The sequence below is a fragment of the Anabrus simplex genome, chromosome 5 (assembly GCF_040414725.1).
Source record: "Anabrus simplex isolate iqAnaSimp1 chromosome 5, ASM4041472v1, whole genome shotgun sequence".
Lineage (NCBI taxonomy): Eukaryota > Metazoa > Arthropoda > Insecta > Orthoptera > Tettigoniidae > Anabrus > Anabrus simplex.
Window position 1 is genome coordinate 349,664,642 of NC_090269.1, and position 20,645 is coordinate 349,685,286.

The 20,645-nt window shown below is 40.6% G+C and overlaps 1 protein-coding gene and 1 long non-coding RNA gene across 2 annotated transcripts in view; one reads left to right on the forward strand and one right to left on the reverse strand.

Annotated features, from left to right (window-relative positions):
* Hr3 (Hormone receptor 3) overlaps positions 1-20,645 on the forward strand; it is a 586,730-nt gene that overhangs the window by 99,770 nt on the left and 466,315 nt on the right. The gene's annotated exons all lie outside the window — the stretch shown is intronic.
* LOC137500924 (uncharacterized) overlaps positions 4,098-20,645 on the reverse strand; it is a 194,628-nt gene continuing 178,080 nt past the window's right edge. Inside the window, exons 2-3 of the long non-coding RNA XR_011018278.1 lie at positions 4,402-4,560; positions 4,098-4,254 (exon numbers count right to left, since the gene is read on the reverse strand). This is a non-coding gene — a long non-coding RNA (uncharacterized lncRNA). The remainder of the gene's footprint in view (positions 4,255-4,401; positions 4,561-20,645) is intronic.

A 20,645-nucleotide genomic window follows, 5' to 3' on the forward strand; every position in this document is an offset into this window, starting at 1 on the left:
CAGTCTTTCGTAATGATTATGATTATTATTATTTAGTCTACTTGACTTCGTATGCACGCGAGTGGAGGTTTCTAATGCAATAATTACAGATCCAGTGTAACTTGCTAGGAAACAGAGATTCCTTAGGAACCTGCAGGTTGCCAAAGACGACACAGTAAATCTTGGCTGTGATGCTGAAGTTCGTAATTTAGAAATACCGTTTTAACACTTCAGTTCTTCAGGTAGCTTCTGGCGATCATAAATCTTGTGTTTTCCTTAAAAGGTAAAAAATAATTGAATCTGCTCGTTGATGAGCCATGAGGGGTCATTGGCCGAGGCTCATCAGCTCCGAACCCCGGCAAGGCCGCTGCTGGAGGGCTCTGAGAGATCGGGCATGTCCGATTAGAATACACAAACGCAGCACACCTGTAACGGACAAATTCCTAGCTGGTCTTGGTCAATCGCCGCTACATGGGTCATAGTCCGCCGATTGGAGGGAAATGAAAATGCAGTAATATTGAAAACTAGTAGCTCTTTCGAATAGTGAGCCCGTAAACCGAAATTGCAATAAAAGATGTTGCTAGTAATAGTATTGAAAAAGAAATGCAGTAAAGTCGTGCTAATCCGAATCCCGTTAGTCCGAAAACTCGGTTAATCCGAAATAAAGTACCAAAGTTACATGAAATGTAAAAATGCATTTCTGGTGAAAAATTATTTGTACGTTTATTATTCATGTGTGAAATCAGTATGAAATAAAATTGCACTCTATATTGCGATAGTGATTTCAGGCAGAAATCGAAGTAAAACAATCTGACAAAATCATTTTTCATGGTGTTTGGTTACCTAGACACTAATAAAACACATCGCTTCAGAAATATCAAAGTAGTTATTTCTGTTTATAAAGTCAGTCGTTCCTGTTTGCTTATTACACGTCAGTCTTCGTACTTGCGGCGCAATGCTGGATTTCGGAAGAAAATTCTGATAATCCGAAACTTTGCTTCGGTTCCAGTTAGCTGGGATCAATGAGCTTTCTGAAGCAGTCTTTATCAACCGGCGGGCCCTAGTATCAGTTACACCGAGCCGTGAGATATTCTCCCGGAATTTTTCATTTTAATTTTCTGAACATTATTTCACGAATAAATATTTTTTAGTGAAACTATTCTTAGGAGAATAGATTTTCTGTCTGTGTTGAGAAAAACAGCCGCAGTTCATCCCTGCACTCTGAAGTCTAAAATCTTAATAAACAACATCCTTATAGGAAACTTTAGTGAAAAGGTCACTTATTTTTTAATGATTGGGAATTTTCGGACATATAAATCTTGAAAACTTCGGAAAACGGAATACTGCTGCTTATTGCCTGCAAGCCGATTACAACAATGGATGAGGAGTCCTCGGGTCACGCTAGATTCCCTCCTGTGGTCTGTTGTTATTCCGGATTCTCTCCGAAACAAAACAGAAAAAAATGACTGTAAATATCCCAATTCCCTCAACACTGGAAAGAAGCAGCAAGATCGATCGAGTTGATTCCCTACAGAAGACCTGTTCGTCTGAGAGGATGAGGTGCTAACTATGATGAATTCTAATGTTGAAGACGGCATGAACACCCGGAATTAACCAAAGAAGGTTAAAATCCTTGACACGGTCGTAAATCGAACCCGGGACGCTTTGGACCAAAGACCATCATGCTAATCTTTTAGCCATGGAGCTGAACATAAGGAGAGGTGAGCTAGCCAGATGTCCGATTCCGTCCCGTAACATGCCTTTCCTTTCTGTTAGAATAACCGCCTTCGGTGAATTTATTTTAAATCCAGTAGATTGTTTTTGTTTCTTTTTCAAGTCCTCAATCATATTGCATCGGACAGTAAGAGCTGAGTATAGTCAGGTTGATAGATAAATGTGGAAACCTTACGGAAGGAAAAACACTATTGCGATCTACGGGTGTGGGCCCGATTTTCCACACGCAAGTGTAAATGGCATAGAGGATACGGCCGCTCCCTCTCAAACCTCACATATAATTAATTATAATTACACCAATCAGAACGGAATTACAGCTATTCTATAACCAGACAGATTATACCCACATAGTAAAATCACAAGACTTTTGACCAAAATGTTCCAAATCCTATCAGTGCAGTAACAACAACAACAACAACTTAAACGACAATAACGACATTTTTTACCCAAATTTATGGAATCTGCATACTGAACCCATGACAGTTATCCTGGGAAGTTCTAACACTGTTGAGTATTTATATTGTCATGAAATATTTATTGAAGGATAGTCAATCCATGTCAGGAGCAGTTAATTCCCGGAATGTTGGCTAAGCAGTCGGAGGTAGGTGCGGCTTTGGCAGCATTGTTAAACGTGCTATTTTGGTTATTTTGTGGGCATGCTCGTTGCTATCATGCAAATGATGAATAATTCAATGTTAAGGCACAATAAATTAAAAAACAACAAGTACATTAATTATAATTTACAGAATGCTTTTTCTTTTATCATTCGTAAAGGAAATTATGACTAAAATCTTAAGTTTGTACCATTGTAATTTTTCTCTTCTAGGCTTTAGGTATGTTTCCTTTCAAATTCATCATGCAAGTGTTCCTATGATCTGAGTATGTCTATGATGCTATGGAAAGGATCACAATAACATATAAGTGTGAAAAAAGGAAATAATATGTATAATATTACGCGAAGAAAGTAAGTACTGTTTGAACCAAACGGAGGTTGTCCCACTCTGTCTCTCAAAATACCTGCGAAGCAATTTTACTATAAGTTTGGGAGAATTACTTTTGTGTCAATGCAAAAGAAAGTTATTAATGGGATAATATAGTTGTTGCCTTACTGTATCCAAACTGATACAGGTTTCTTTAACATTCTTTATTTTGTTTCTTTTACCTGTAAAGCTTACTTACCACACCACATTAATGTGATAATTTCTGAGTTATAAACAGTACATAAATACGAATACATAAAATTAGTACCTAAAGTACCCATTCTTTTAATTCGTGTTTACTCTCGTCGACTCATGAGGAAATCAATCCGTTAGAAACCGCAAGGAACTGTAATAGTAGCATTACACTTGAAATAATAATAATAATAATAATAATAATAATAATAATAATAATAATAATAATAGTAATACTAATAATAATCATTGTATAGCGTCGGTTACTCTATGTGCAGCCATTTTTTCTTAATACCATGTAGACTACCAGTGTACCAACCTTGACGTTCTACTTCACCAGGTAGAAAAATTCCCTGAACTCTATTCAAATTTGTTGCCAAGATATATTTTAGGGTGTGCGGGGTGGGGGTAAACAATGAATGTGACATCAGAGATCTTTAATATTCGGACATCTTGTGATATAGAATGCCAAAGTGACTCTTTTCAGCTGTTCGAAAATCCGACTACCCCTCCCTGGTCTGAACCCACGATCATGAGATTCATTTGTCGCCACTCTACCACTGATCCACAGAGGGATCTATTTCATTTCTTCTTCCTGTACCATATACTCATTGGACGTCGGCTGTCATCACGGCAATCTGGTTCTTGTTCTCAACAACTCTAAAAAGCGTGGCAGTACTGAACTCATATCATTCTTATAGATTCCGTAGCCGAGGTATTCTCCTTCATGTGGTGATAATGAGTTACTCTAGAAATTCGAGTAATAATTCGAAAAGTAACTTTAAATATTTATTCAAATACTGGATCAGTATATTTATTAATATAAAATATGCATAACATTAACGAAACATTTGGATTACGTTTACTGAGCGAGTTGGTTACGAGGTGTCGGTCACGTAAGTATCAGTTTGCATTCGGGAAATAATAGGTTCAACTCCCTCTGTCAGCCTTGAAGATGGTTTAAAGTGGTTTCCCATTTTCACGCTGGAGCTGTACCGTTGCCACGGTTGCTACCCCCGAGTCTTAATCATAAAAGTCATTAAAGCTGACTGTGCCGGTGGGATGTATAAACAAATATCAAAGTAATAGAACGACATTTCCTAAACTGCCAAAACTAGTGCCGTAACTAATCGACCTTCCTATGTAAAAATCTGTTAGCTCAGTTTTACAATTCATTAAACGAACATTCTCATAATATTTCCAAACCTTTTATTTAACTGCATATGTTTCCATGAAGTCAGTTCAACTTGCAGCAGACAGTTCTATAGATGACGTCATGTAACTTGGTTTACCAAGATTTGATAGTTACCTCGTATTTTACGAGCACCTACTCATTTCAAATTTTCTCAACTTTATCGAGCTGTAGTTCCTGTAAAAGATACAAACAATAGCTTCTGTATCAATTTTTGTAATATAATACTTATTGTTAAGTATAACTTAACATAAGCTTAATTGAATAGGAGAGGCCGTAAGTTTTTCCTTATCTAAAGAAATATTGAGAAGATTTCTAACTTACAGTGCTGATCAAATGAGGTGAAGGATGATATTCTAACTCCCTGATTTCATCTGGGCAATTAAAGTGTCACATAAATATTCATTCTAGTTTTATTGCTGGCCAATTTTCCTCTTCTGGAAGCTGATTTCAATATTTAATCAATATAATATAGAGCATGCCCTGAAAGCAGAAAGTGTGCGGTTTCATGATGGTCTAAATTCGATCTGGAATCATCAAAGTAATCTAACTAATGTATTGAACAAATGAACTTCGAACTACCATCAACCAAACCCATTCGAGTCACATAAGCGAGACAGACATAATGATAGTAGTAAGAAGAAGAAGAAATAATAATACACGAACTGGAAATAATTATATAATATTAATAAAATGACTTCCAAGCTCAATCCCTTGTTAGTTGATACTTGGGATAAGTGAAATCTGCTCTAAAATGGAGTGAGTAAATTTGATTAATAAAAAAAATTGAAGTTCCCTATGGGAAAATCAAATGATCATAAATATGCCATTTAAAAAAAATGTGTGACGCGATGTTACCTAGCAACCGCGCAGGCTGTGATGTGAAGTATTGATGAATGGCCATGACATACAGATCCACGTCTTGTGCAGCTCTCTTTATAGAGGACCATGGCCCGTGCAGTTCTCAAGGTACTGATGCTAGGTAACATCGTGCCACAGATATTGTTACATGACACTATTTCGTTCCACACATGTTCGGGTGATTCTCAGTTCTAATATATTTATGTCTTCTTCTTCTTATTTATCTTTTTATCCTCCAGGGTCGGTTTTTCCCTCGGATTCAGCGAGGGATTCCATCTCTACCGCCTCAAGGGCAGTGTCCTGGAGCTTCAGACTCTGGGTCGGAGGATACAACTGGGGAGGATGACCAGTATCTCGCCCAGACGGCCTCACCTGCTATGCTGAAGAGGGACCTTACGGGGGGATTGGAAAATCAGTTTGCATTCGGGAAATAATAGGTTCAAACCCCTCTATCAACCTTGAAGATGGTTCACCGTGAAGAGGGAAGGAAGTGGCCGTGGCCGTAAGTTAGGTACCATCCCGGCATTTGCCTGGAGGAGAAGTGGCAAACCACGGAAAACCACTTCCAGGATGGCTGAGGTGGGAATAGAACCCACCTCTACTCAGTTGACTTCCCGAGGCTGAGTGGACCGCGTCCCAGCCTTCGTACCACTTTTCATATTTTGTGGCATAGCCGAGAATCGAGCCCGGGCCTCTGGGGGTGGCAGCTAATCACACTAACCACTACACCACAGAGGCGGACTGATATTTATTTCAACATTAGATTTTTTCCCCCGTTTAAATATTTGTGTTCTTACAGTGCTAAAATAGCGTATCCTACGTATGATGTTTTCATGAACTCTGTTTAATGATTGTTTCTTTGTAAACACCTTACCGTTGTAGTAGAATCACACAGTATTTGTCCACATAGAATGGCTGCCGATTATCATGCTAGGCCATAATTGTAGCAATTCCGTCCGACATTTCTAGTTTATCCATAACATAAACTTGATAATTAAGTCTGTGACAGAATATGTTCCAATATAAGGAAGACTATTTCTAACTGTTTCCATTCATATCCTAAAGGCAACGCCTTGTCGATTCACCCGCTCTTCTCTGTCATTGCCGTCCTTTCTAATTCCATGTAATTATCACATCCTAGTCTCTTTTCGATGTACTTCTTCCTTTCCGTTTCTTCTCTAACATTTTATCTTCAAAAACATTAATTGAGAAAGTGTTGTGTCTGACTGTTTGCCCAATAAATTGCGTTTTCCTCTTTTTCCATTTCCATTAAAAATCTTCTTTTTCCATGAAATTCCCTTAAAACTTCCAGGTTGGTTTCTCTTTCCATCCAGCCCGTTCTCTTAAATTTGCGCCAAATCCACATTTCTGCAGCTCCAAGACGTTTCTTTTCCAGTTTACCCGGAGTCCAGTTTTCACTTCCATTGAGCAATGTACTCCATACAAATGACATTACAAAGGACTTTTTGACATCTATATTAATATATTTGCTAGTTAATTTTTTTCTCTGTAATAAATGCCTGTTTTGCAGTGCTATACTTCACTTCCACCAACAATATATTGTCCTCTGTGACCATGCTGCCAAGATAACTGAGTTGTTTCACTTAATCAACGCCACTGAGCGGTTTTGGTTGCGTAGCTGTGAGCCTGCATTCAGGAGATGGTGAGGTTTAATCACTGAAGATGGTTTCCCGTGGTTTCCCATTATCAGGCCAGATAAAGGCCGGGGCTGTGCCTTAACTAAGGACACGGGCTCTACCATCCAAATTATATCACTTCTCCATCACTGCGAAGGACCTTAGATGTCGATGCGAAGTTAAAAATCTAGCAAACTATTCTGACTTCATCAATTTTTATATTGGTCTTGATTTCCTTAATATTCTTTCGTACTGCCATTGCTTTCGTTTTCTTGTTTTTGACTTTTAATTTCCAATTTTTAAAACTATCTGATAACATTCTGTCCATTTATTTTTTCGGGTCTGCAACTATTACATCATCTGCAAATCTGATACCGTGTGACCATTGACTTATATTCCTTGTTTCCTAACTGTATTTTTTCTTTATTTCAGGTAAGTGGAATCAGCGATGGTGTTAAAAAGTTTTACTGGTCCTGAGTACAGCAATCTAGATTTGGAAGTTAAGCACCGCTAACAAGGTAAGTAGCAGATGAGAACCCTGAAGACAATCTCGTGCATTTTATGTTGGGAAGTTTGAGAGTCTCTAAAGTACACGGAAGAAACAGGAGATCTATTTGTGCTGTAGTGAACTGATGTTTGATAAAAGTCACCAAAATATGTACATAACGACAATACTTAATTGAAGCGTGAAGGCTGCGCTTCAACAGAACACCGGATGGTTATCGGTAGAAACAAACCTCTCTGTTACGGAAATAACGCGCATCAGAAATTAAGTTTCATTTAAAGACAAAGAGTCTTAATTTATTCTTTCATTTTGGCCGACTAGGGACCACGTTAATTCTAATTCAGCTTCATCTGTTTCTGGGCTTTGATCCTCGTCCAGTTCTCCTTCATCCATTCACTCGGCATCTCCTCCTTCCATTCGTCCACGGCGCTTGGGTACTTTTCCTTGAAACCTCCTGGTGGCCTTGATCCTTGAATTGTACGCATCCCTCTTACTGATTTCCATTTCTTGCATTCCTATTTCTTCCAGGACCTTATTCACCTCCTGATACCAGCTCACCGTATTATTATTCCCGGGTCCATTCTGTAGATATATCCAAAGAATATGGCTCTCCTCTTCCGGATGGTATCTGAGATCTTTTCCATCTTGAGATGTAATTGTTTCCTTTCTTTCTGTATCATTCATTCTCTGTACTTTGGGATCCCATTATCTTCCTCAGAATCTTTCTCTCCACCAGATCCAACTTCTTGACCAATACTGTTTTTGTCAGGTTCAAACATTCACTTGCATATAAAGCAACGGATCACTGTCTGGTAGTCTTAATCTATTATTGCACTGAAAAAAATGAATTAAGAGCTTAGATTTTAATATCAAAGCACTTCCGTGGTTCAGTTGCAGCGTCTTCACATCTTTCTTGGAAAACAGGAGTGTGTGTTTCTCGGCTTGTCCAATGGTTTCACTTTTGGTCTGAGGATTGGAACTGGCTTCACTCTGGTTCATGAGGTGTATTCAAGAGCTGTTTGATGTAAGAGGCAAGTGATATGGATTGATGAAGTCTTTACAATGACCACGTGACACATTAATGCCCATCTAGCTGGGCGGGAGTCATCCTGGCAGGCCTAAGTCTTCAGTGTGCTGTAAGTGTCACGGATTAAATTTCCTCTTTAGGAGTGTTGTACTGTATCTGTATGATTATTGTACGTAGAGTCTTCTGGGGAAACGTGATTAGTGCAGAGGCTTAGTTGCTGGTTTTACACCCCAGATGGGCAATGTTCAAATCCCAGATATTTCTTGCGGACAAAGGCATAAGAATATCTAATGAAGATGCGTATCTAATCTCTTGTTTACGTCGAACTGACTAGGACAGGATTTATGATGACGATACGACACACAGGGCTAGAAATGGGAAAGAAACAACCGTGAATTTAATTAGGACACAACCCCAGCATTTGCCTGGTGTGTAAACGGCAAACCACGGAAAACCATCGTTCTAACCCACCAATTTAAGCAAGTTAACCGCTAGATGTCTCTAATTAAGCAGCCAATTCTCTCTGCGTATCTACAGTATGTTATTATTATTATTATTATTATTATTATTATTATTATTATTATTATTATTATTATTATTATTATTAATATTATTATTATTATTATTATTATTATTATTATTATTTATTTCCGACTGCATGGCCAAATAGTAGCATGCTGGCCTTTGGCCAAGGGGTCCCTGGTTCGATTCCCGGCCGGAACGGTGATTTTAACGTTCATTGGTTAATTCCGATGGTTTAGGGGCTGAGTGTGTGTGCCATCTTCATTACAATTCAGACGCGCAGGTCGCCTATACGGCGTCAATTCAAAATACATGCATCAGGACTCTTCGGAGGCCACACACACACGCCATTTATTATTATTATTATTATTATTATTATTATTATTATTAAGCGTCATAGCGCAAATTATTGTCCGGTTCCTTGGCCTTCAGTTCATAGGACATCGGGTTAGATTCCCGTCTGGGTTGAAGATTTTAATTAATGAAAATACACAGTCTGTTTCCAGTCATTCGACCGGGTCAGGAATGGAATGAATGAAGCCCCCATCTAGCGCCGAGGATATGAATTGTCCGACTGCCGAAGCCTCTCCCACTCCTCTGGGGCATTGATAAATGACTGACAGATGAAATGCTAGTGGAGAGTGTTGCTGGAGTGAAAACCGGAGTACCCGGAGAAAACCCTGTCTCGTGTACGCTTTGCCCAGCACAAATCTCACGTAGAGTGACAGGGATTTGAGCCCAGCGGTAAGAGGCCGGTGCGCTGCTGCCTGAGCCACGGAAGCTCTGGAAGATTTTAATCTCGTTCGGTAATTCCTTGAGTTCGGAGCTTGACTGTTTGCGATTGTCTTAACAGACATCTTCATTTACATACCGCCTATTACAGTGCGGACCGCCACAGAAACACGCTACAGTCAATACGTCCCTCCACAGAGGGTTAGTGATAGTAAGTGCACAAGGCCGTAAAACAAGGCGTAATCCAAAATAGTGCTGATACCATGTAAGTGGGAAAAGACAAGGAAAGAAGAAGAAAGAGAAGGAGTATTCATAGCGCAAATGATTCTCTTTGTTGCTCCGGCTAATCCCTCAGTAAAATTTTAATCAAGACAAAGAGAAGCGCCGAACAGAGTCGAGATGATTTTTGAAGTATGTGTTGTGCAGTGTGGGAGACAGGGCGGCACCACTAGCAGACGAAACGCTCCGCTTTAAAGGACGTATTGATTCCCCGGCGCCTGGCAAGCCCATCTGACTTTAACGGGAGCCTACTTCCTGGTTGCCCGCTTCATCTTCCTACAGCGATGACGTGCAACAACAAAAATCGATATCAGCATAACCATCTCGATACGTCAGCACTGTTTATATCGATAATTGTACATAATGCCTGGCTAATTGGAAGACGTGATGTGTAGAGCTGTTACAAAAGATACTGCATTCTCCACATGCGATGCCGAGAGAGAACAATTGAGATGAGCGATAAACCCTTCTTCATACTAGGGTCTGATAACTGATCATTTGTATCTAAAGATACAGTATAGCTCAAATTTTAAGCTCACTAATAATTTAATAATAATTTCGTGTGGCTGTCTCTAGCCGGGTGCAGCCCTTGTAAGGTAGACCCTCCGATGAGGGTGGGCGGCATCTGCCATGTGTAGGTAACTGCGTGTTATTGTGGTGGAGGGTAGTGTTATGTGTGGTGTGTGAGTTGCAGGAATGTTGGGGACAGCACAAACACCCAGCCCCCGAGCCATTGGAATTAACCAATGAAGGTTAAAATCCCCGACCCGGCCGGGCATCGAACCCGGGACCCTCTCAACCGAAGGCCAGTACGCTGACCATTCAGCCAACGAGTCGGACTTAAGCTCACTGAAACTAATTAATGTTTTCTGAACTACTAATGTACGTCATTTGATTATTACATACAGTACATTCCCCTTCCCATTATCCATTAGATATGCTTCCTCGTTCAAAGTAAACGATTTCAAAGCTCATCTTCATTGAATTAAGGGGTGTATGAAAGGCATATTGATGAAAAAAATACATATCAACATTTGGAGTACCTGTTCTTTTTAATCTGGCGCATGTTTCATTTATTTCGGCTGACTATAAGTACTTTAACAATTTATCCAGTGAAAGTACCCCTCAGCACTTGTAAAGTTAAAATACAAGAACTCAGGGACTATTAACTCTAGAAGGCTGTGCTTTGTCCTTAATTATATCCGACATAAAGTTGTATTGGTTGGTTGCACTGGTTGTAATGTCATCACTTCCGGTTTGGCATTCATCATTCTAACAACGCTTAGAAGTATTTTCATTCTGTAATCAGCACAGTAATTTGACAAAGATTTCTGAAAAAGTACGTTTTCTTGGAAGAGTTCCCGTTTCCACAAGCACTTCTTCAGCTAGAACTGGACGGAGCACGCGGCAGCGTGGTTTGGGTCGCGTAGCAATCAGCTTGCATTCGGGAGAGAGTGGGTTCGAACCCCGCTGTTGGCAGCCCTGAAGATGGTTTTCCATGGCCTCCCATTTCCACACCAGGCAAATGTTAGCCGGGGCTGTATCCTAAATAAGGCCACGATCGCTTCCTTCCCACTCCCAGCCCTTTCCTATCCTATCGTCGTCATAAGACATATATGTGTCGGTGCGACGTAAAGCAGATTGCAAAAAAAAGGAATTGTTTCACCACATTTGAAAACCTTCTATTTTCTTTCTAGTTTTCGCCCATATTTCACTTGCACAGGTATATAAAAGCAGGCTCGTTCCACACAGCAGTGAGTGGTGAGAGAATGTGGTGGAGTGTCCTTAATTATAGAGTTGTTGGAGTGTAGAGTTGGCCGAGAGTTGAGTTGTTGGTGTTGAATAGTAATTGAATTGGTGCAGTGTTATTGTCTTTCCGAGTGTCATGAGTCGAATAGTTCAGAGTGTGGGGCAGTCACGTGAGTTGATCGTGCGAGTTATCGTTCCTGTCTGGAGTCAAACCAAGTGTACATCAGTCGTGCGTTGTGATAGTCAACAGACCTGTGTTCGAATCTGTCTACATGGAGCTGCTAATCGAAGTGTCTTGTGAGTGCGAAGCCAGGTGAAAGGTGCGAGCTGTCAATCAAGATCGTCCGTTCCAGGTAAATACCGACCAGGCTGAGGCCCGCTGTGAGGACAAGAGACTTTTGTAAATAGCCACTAATTAGTGAACTGTTGTCATTCATTGTCAAATACTATTGTGTTCTTTTCTTCCTGGTGCTTCGGTGACGTAAGGATGGAAAGGATTAGGATTTCAAAGGTAGCTTCCGTGGCGTTAATAAAGGTACAGCTAGTGTGAAAATGGGAAACCACGGAGAAACATATTTATGGCTGCCGACGGTGGTATTCGAACCCACACCTCCCCAATGCAACCCCAACACTAGGTAACCCTAACCATACGTCCAACTTGCCCGATAATTGTGTATGTGCTGATTGGGTCACCTTAGGTTAAATTCGTCCAATAAAACACTCCTTTACACAGTTCTGTCTTCAGTCCAACTTCGCTGTACCGGAATGAAAGCTACGTGGACTCAGGATGGCTTAGTCATAAGTTAGAAGTAAGAGACAAGAAAGTATCGAGAATGATCACTGTTACAAACATATGGGAACAATGGCAGGATGGTACTCGGAGTGAGGGGATAAAGGTAAATTTAGGAATGAAATCGATTGATGAAGCTGTACTCATTTCGGTGATGGGGATATGTGAGGTGAATGCAGGAGCATAATACTCTCGGCCATGGAGAGTAAGAAAAGTAGAGGAAGACCAAGACGACGATGGTTATACTCAGTTTTTAACGATTTAAAGATAAGAGGTATAGAACTAACCGAGGCCACAAAGCTAGTTACAAATGGAGGATTATGGCGGCATTTAATGAATTCACAAAGACTTGCAGACTGAACGCTGAAAGGCATAATAGAGATCATTTGCATGTCCATATGCTACGACACGGAGTGTCGAATGGACTTTCGAAATCCGGCTGTCGGGTTTGAACCTGCAGTCTTAGGATCCACTTTACCACAGATCTACAGACGGAATTTCCTGATTAGTCATCAAATCTCTTGGAGGCGTGGAAGGTAGAAGCTTCAATCTCGGTACAGTGCGAGCATCAGTCGAGTTGTGAGTTATTCACTGTGCCGTGTCTAGGCGAGTGGATGATGCAATAGCTGCCTGAAGCATACAGTTCGCTCTATGATGTCATGGTATCAGCTAGTCTGCGATAAGCTTCCATACAGTGTACAGCGTGATTGCTTCTTATAGAACAGTAATTGATCGGTTTAGGACATTTCATGCTTTCTGAATTAAATGTAGAACAGCATAATTTCGTATGTTGTAGACGTTTTAATGAAATTCGTACCGAAATTTTGAAGAGTCAAGATGATGAATTTTGAGAATATGCCGGAATATCGCCACACGCTACAACGCTTGGCTGACGGAGAACATTTTCAACACTTGCTGTAATGGAGCAGCTTCCGTAGTTCAGGTGGAAGCACGCCGGCCTTACACCGCTGGGTTCCCTAGTTCAAATCCCGGTCACTCCATGTAAGATTTGTGATGGACAAAGCGTAGGGGGGGGGGGGCAGGTTTGTCTCCGGGTACTCCCGTTTTCCCTGTCTTTTTTCATCGCAGCAACATTCTCCAATACCATTTCATCTGTCAGTCATTAATCATTGAACCAGACGAGTGCTACCGGCTTCGGCACAGTTCCTATCCTCGCCGCTAGATGGGGACTTCTTTCCATTCCTGACCCGGTTGAAACTGGAATCAGGCTGTGGATTTTGATTTTTTCATTGTACTGGGCACGACTTATTGTATTTAGTCTGATTATTCATTCATCGAAGTTGATGGGTTTTCTGCAGGTGTTCAGGAATTGTGTGACGGTGACCGCGCTTTCGTTTACTGGCACGTGGCATGCAGAAGAGGACGGTAACGCTTGCAGGACTGTACCTCCGTACGTGCGACGGAATGGTTAGCTCTATGCCTATTCACCTTTGCCCCAGAAAATAACCTGACATTCATTTGGTGTAGGTACTTAAAACTCAGGGCCATGTGCATCACCATAAGTAGAACTCGCATGTATAAATTTTCCAATTTACTGAGAAGGAATCGAACTCACGTCCTCGTAGGTGAACCGAGTGCACCTTTATCAACCGAGTGCGCCTTTATCACCTCGACTAGGCAGCTCCTAGTCAATAATTAACAATCTCTCGAATATAGAGCAAGTTACCATAGTGTTGAGGCCTAGTAAATGTTGTGACAGATATCATCATCTCTAAGATACGTTTCCTTTTCCCTGTTACGAAAATATTTACACGGTGAATTCTGCTGGATTGAAATCTCTCTTATCCCCTTTTTGTATGAGCTTGAAAGGTTTCTTCTCTTTAACACGTGCCCGGGTCGGTGACCGACTTGACTGGATAGCGCAGTATTTAGTCTTTGCACATTTTGCTTTCAGATTCAATTCCAGGCCGGTGCATGGTATATTTAATTGTGAACGTTTAATTCACTTGGTTTGAGGAAGGGTTGATCCTTGAATGCGCTACATTCCTGTACCACACACAACGCCACCATCCATTATATCAACACAGTTTCTTATACACAGCATGTGCCACGCAACCTCGTGAAAAATTCTACCTTACAAGAACTACACCAGACTAGTAATAGCCACATGAATTTAATAAATTAAATCATTTTTAACAGTCGTTACAGCTTGAACCTAGAAAATTAGTAAGGTAAGAAAGTCTAAATAACAAACAAAACCGTAGAGTGACAACTCAGTATTATTATTATTATTATTATTATTATTATTATTATTATTATTATTATTATTATTATTATTTAATCAGTTCACCACCCAGGAGTGGTTTTCTCCCGGAATCAGCGAGGGATCCCACCTCTACCGTCTGAAGGGCAGTGTCCTGGGGTGCGACACATTTTATTAGGGATGAAACTGGGGAACAGGACCGGTACCTCTCCCAGGCGCCTTCAACTGCTATGCTGAACAGTGGCCTTATGGTGGATGAAAAGATTAAGACTGATGGGCAAGGAAGAAGGAAGGAAGCGGTTGAGGCTTTAAGTTAGGTGCCATCCCGGCATTTGCCTGAAGAAGAAGTGGAAAACCACGGAAAACCTCTTCAAGGATGGCTGAGGTCGGAATCGAACCCCGTCTACTGGGTTGACCTCCGTAGGCTGAGTGGATCCTGTTCCATTCCTCGTATGACTATTTCAAATTTTGTGATGAGCCGGGAATCGAACCCAGACCTCCAGGGGGTGGCAGCTAATCACACCAACCGCTATACTACAGATGCGGACATTATTATCATTATTATTATTATTAGTCCTTTTGCTTTACGTCGAACCGACACAGGTAGGAAGGGACCATGGCCTTAATTAAGGTATAGCCCCGGTATTTCGCTAGTGCGAAAATGGGGAAGTAGCGAAAACCATTTTCAGGCCTGCCGACGGTGGGATTCGAACCTCCCATCTCCCGAATGTAAGCTCACAGCTCAGTTATCCTAATCGCACGGAAAACTCACCACCTCAGGATGAGGGCGCGAGTTGACTTTTTAAGACCGTAATCAAACCTGCAAATTTGGGCGTGGTTATTCAGCGTTCTACTGTTTTTTTTTTGTTTTTACTTCGTACCGACACAGATAGGTCTTATGATGACGATGAGATAGGAAAGGCCTAGAAAGTGGAAGGAAACGGCCGTGGCCATAATTAAGGTACAGTCCCGGAATTTGCCTGGTGTGAAAATGGGAAACCACGGAAATCCATCTTCAGGACTGCCGACAGTGGGGCTCGAACCCACTATCTCCCGATTACTGGATACTGGGTGCACTTAAGCGACTGCAGCTATCTAGCTCGGTAGAGTGTTCTACTGTCTGACCTACTCCACTCGATAAGATATTCTAAACTGCGAACTGTAGGTGGGAGGTTTTCAGGCGCGTAATGCTTGTTGCTTGTTTTGTTCCCTGCAATACAATACGATGGGAGAAGAGACAGGTGTATACAGCCCAACAATTCAACTAACTTTCAGCTATACTGTGATAATACACAACACGTCGACTCGTAGAATTGCACAAAACTACATCTGCCACAGAGGAACCACTTTGTTCAATAGCCAACAAGTTAAATTTTCAGTTCAGGTACGAGCAAATCGCTCTGTTGGAGGAACAGCTTACCGAACCTAATCCTACCCTAGTACACTTTGTCGTAGTTCCGTTTGTCTCTATACTACCATCGGAGTAAAGACAGGGGATGTCGGGAAACATTCTTAATCTCTAGTTCTGAAAGTGATGTGAAGTCGTCCCTTAATTGGACTTTGCCTAGACAATGATTCCGTCGATTGTTGAAATCCCTCCCCTAACCATGAACAGGGTTAGGTGGGTCCGCAATCCTTATCACAACTGAGAATTTAACTATTATCCTTTCCAATCGATCATCAACCGATTCATTCATTGATTCACCTCCAGAACACGTGATAGCAGGTTCAAACCCAGCAGATGTAGTTGGATTCTGAAAGGTTTGAACTCAGTTCATTCGACACTCCATGGCGTACGGTGCAGACATGTAAAGGATCTCTCGTGACACATTTGGTGTATACCCGACGAAATTAATTAAAGCTCAACCATAGATAATCTAAGACAGATAGCGTAGGTTCTGCCATCCGGTAGAGTAAAACGGAACATCGAAATTGACGGGCAGGCAACTTAAAATGGCGTCAGATCAAAATGTCTACACAAGGTGTCTGACGCCATACGATTATTATAATTATAGCTTTTATTACATTTTTTCTACAGTTTGCTTTACGTCGCACTGATAATGTTAGTTATTATGGCGACGATGTGATAGGAAAGGGCTAGGAGTTGGAAGGAAGCGGCCGTGGCTTTACTTAAGGTACAGTGTAAAAATGGGAAAATATGGAAAACCATCTTCAGGGCTGCTGACAGTGGGGTTCAAACTCACTATCACCGGAATTGTCGTTATTAGTGAGGCCCTTCCATTTAATGAGAATTCAATTCTAATTTCAGTGGTGTGACTCCAGATCGCCAACTTGGACTCAGAAAACCAGCGTTCTACCGTCTGAGCCAATCAGCCCTGCAATGTAAGGTGTTGACGAATCACTGATCTTTATTTATCCATTCCTAATAATCTCCCACTTATATTTCTTCAATAGCTTAAACAAATGGATAAGATAACCGCCCAGTGAGAGCGCCGTACCAACTCATATTTGAATGTGACTGATTGAGAATGGCCTACGGTATGTATTTTCAGCAGCATATGCTACTCAGCTTCTCCTACACAGAGGTTGCCTAGTAGACAAAGCATCACAAACATTTAGAATGGATGATCTCGACAAAGAATTGCTCTGCAAAGGAGCTTAATGCTCTCACACTTTTCCGGTGTGTGGGTGTGTGTGGTTTTGTGTTTTTACCCAGCCACTTTGTTGTATATGATACGGGTAAATTGGATAGACTGCAGTTTATCCGGGCAAACCTATCACTACACTAAAGCCTTGGGTAAAATTACGAGATTATACTGAGAAAAAACTTCACCTGGCAAATGTGTGGTCCATCCAAACATCTCTGAATAGAGCAATTCAAGAACTTCAGGCAAATCATTTTTGTATTTTAAATATAAAACTTTTGATGAAAATGTATTTTACAAAAAATGAAAGTAAAGTGGATTACTGAAGCAAATAAAGTAAGCTGACATACAACCAAAAACAAGATAATTACGATTGAGAAATTAATGTGATTTTTAAAATACGTTTTTAAATGTTAAGTATCAGGTCTTTATTTTTTGTATTCAATCATTTTAATCAATTATCATTTGACTTTAATTATAAACTTTGTGACAGAAATAGAAAATGTAAGAGAATTAAAATAATGTATGAAATAAATGTATTGGTTGCTAAGGCATATTATTTTAGTTAACAATTAACCAGAAACAAAAGGGGTCTAATTACCAATTACGATTATATTCATGCCTTGTTCAGTAAAAGGTGCCCAGCTCGTCTTTCCTTGCTCGATAATATATAATGAATGGCATTTTGAGGTTCAAAGTTTCCCAGCAGCTCGATACACAGATTGCTTTGTTCCGCAGTTTACTGTGTAGTTACAATTCTTATATCATTTCTCCCAACCCTACATCTGACTATAAACCGGCATTAACAAAGTACTCACGGATAATTTGCTTTGTGCCCCGGAATGAAGTTGAAGTAAAATAAATTCCATGCTTTATCCAAAGTTGTCAGGTAATGTCATCTTCACCGGTGTAAAGCGTCGATTATCCAGTCTCTTTACTTTACCCATAATTACAATACACACTAGGCATGTGATTATGCTGATGTAACACTTGTTCGAAGAAGATTAGAAGTGTTGTACTCCTTAAGTAACAAGATTTTTCATAAAATTTGAGCCGTCATATTGAGAACACATTTTAGTTCATCTCTAGAGGACATCATCGTAGGTTTCTCACACAGACGGACGTGATTCATTTCCCGGCCAATATAAATAGGATTTCAAAGGCGAAAAATCATGCGGTTGTGGTTCATGACAGTGTCGTAGATATATCCTCAAATACAATTATATAGGCTATATTCCTTGAGCTATATATGGATTAGCTTCTACTTCTGATTCACATAGGAACTTAAAGAACTGGGACGGTAGAGCTTCGAACCAAATACAAACATGATTAGAATACAGTTCTGCATAAATGAGAAAGGAGCTTTTATTTTTAGAATTCTTATTATAAAATTGATACGCCTTATTTAGCTCATGTGTTTTCTGCATGCAACATTTGTATGGATTTCACACCTTTGCCTCCGGATAGGAATACATATGAAAATATATACAATAACGAATTCATGCTGGAAGTAAGCAGATGCTATATTAAAAATCATCCTCATACTAGAGCCGGAGGATGAAATAAATACATTTGCTTACCACTTCAGAAGGCATTTGGATAATAATAATAATAATAATAATAATAATAATAATAATAATAATAATATACTTGCTGAGGCTGTTCCTTAATTAAGGCCACGACCGCTTCCTTCGCACTCCTAGTCTTTTCCAATCCCATCCTCGCCGTAAGACTTACTGTATCTGTGTCGGTGCGACGTAGAGCAAATTCTAAAATAATAATACCAATAATAATAATAATAATAATAATAATAATTTTTTAACCTCCCAGGAACTATTTTAGAGTTTTTGTGGACGCTGAGGTGCCAGAATTTTGTCCTGAAGGAGTTCCCCTACTTGCCTGTAAATCTATCAACACGATGCTGGCGTATCTGAACACCTTCGGATTCCATTAGACTTAGCTGTCTGAGCTATTTCTCCCAGTGAAACAGGGATATTGTAAATCTAAAATACACACTAATAGCAATTTGGCCAAGAGGAGAACCCAAAGAAAACGACTAGAAAATCTTGCAACATAGGAAAGTGAGAAAGGAAACCCACAGCAAAAACAATGAAGGAAAAATGGGTACAAAAGAAGGTGAATTCACGTTTCTAAGTACTTTGCGTAGTTCTAAATGGGCTTATTCGCAACTAATAATAATAACAATGTGTGATAGTGGGTGGATGTACACGCCAGCGGGCCAGCCCTGCCGGAACCCACTGTCGCGTGATCAATACGCTTGGAGAAGGACCTCCCGCTGCGTGATCCATCGCTATGCTGTCACGTGGAGAGCCACGTTGCCAAATCTCTACTCGTCCGCTTGCTGGAAGCCTTATAGCAAGTCACTTTGGAAGGAGGAAGCCACAAAAGCGACTGAGCCATCTGCCCGTGAGAAAATCACATCAACTATGGGAACCCCCGAATATTAAGCTCGGATTATAATATTCTGTTTTGCTCGTGCATGTTCAACAAACATAAAGAAATGCAGTGACATTTTGCGGTAGTATTTTGGAAATCAGTTACTAAAAATGATAGCATAATGTGTAATCGCATTGCTAAGTCTTACCTGTTTAACTTTACGCGAAATTTATCACACACGTTCGACGAGACGCTATAACCTTCAGTACCGTTTGATGATTGTTCATCAAATTACGTCCAATCGGAGTAAATAGGAATTATTGGGCTCTCTCCTTTATTACGTTAAGTTTTAGTAATATAGTTTCCTCGACGGCATGGAATACTTCGATTAATTATTAATACTATTATTATTATTATTATTATTATTATTAAAGCAAAGTCATCAACGCAGTCGGAGAAATGTAAGGTAAAGTCTTCCGGTATCGGTAACGTTGGCACTAAGCGGGGATAGAATGGTGGCTCTATGCGCGACTGTTTTCCCACTTGAAATTAAACTGGCACTCATCATTGGTGTAGGCTGCGTGAACCTCAGGTCTATTAAGTGGGAATAGAAATCTCGTTTCTAATTTTTTTACTTTCTGACGGGAATCGAATCCACGTCCTTGGTAGTGAATGAGCACACTCTTACCGGCTCGGCGAAGCTCAGTAAATTAATATATTGAAGGTTGTAGAATTGAATCCTTGCAATGTTGGTAAGGAGTATAACCCCCCAAACCCCATGGCACTACAGCCCTGGAAGGGCCTTGGCCTACCAAGCGACTGCTGCTTAGCCCGAAGGCCTGCAGATTGCGAGGTGTAGTGTGGTCAGCACGACGAATCCTCTCAGCCGTTATTCTTGGCTTTCGAGACCGGGATCGCTATCTCACCGTCAGATAGCTCCTCAATTCTAATCACGTAGGCTGAGTGGATCTCGAACCAGCCCTCACGTTCAGGTAAAAATCCCTGACCTGGCCGGGAATCGAAGCCAGGGCCTCCGGGTAAGAGGCAGGCATGCTACCCCTACACCACGGGGCCGGCTGGTAAGGAATATAATGTATTTAAATTCCATAGGCTCGAGTTAGAAATTTTCCCCCAGCTGAAAGTACCCCTGTTCAGAGAGTTTTCAGAATGAAGACCAGGAGTAGCAGAAGAAGAATTAAGCCATCATTTTGATACATGCTCTCTTGTACCATCTAATCC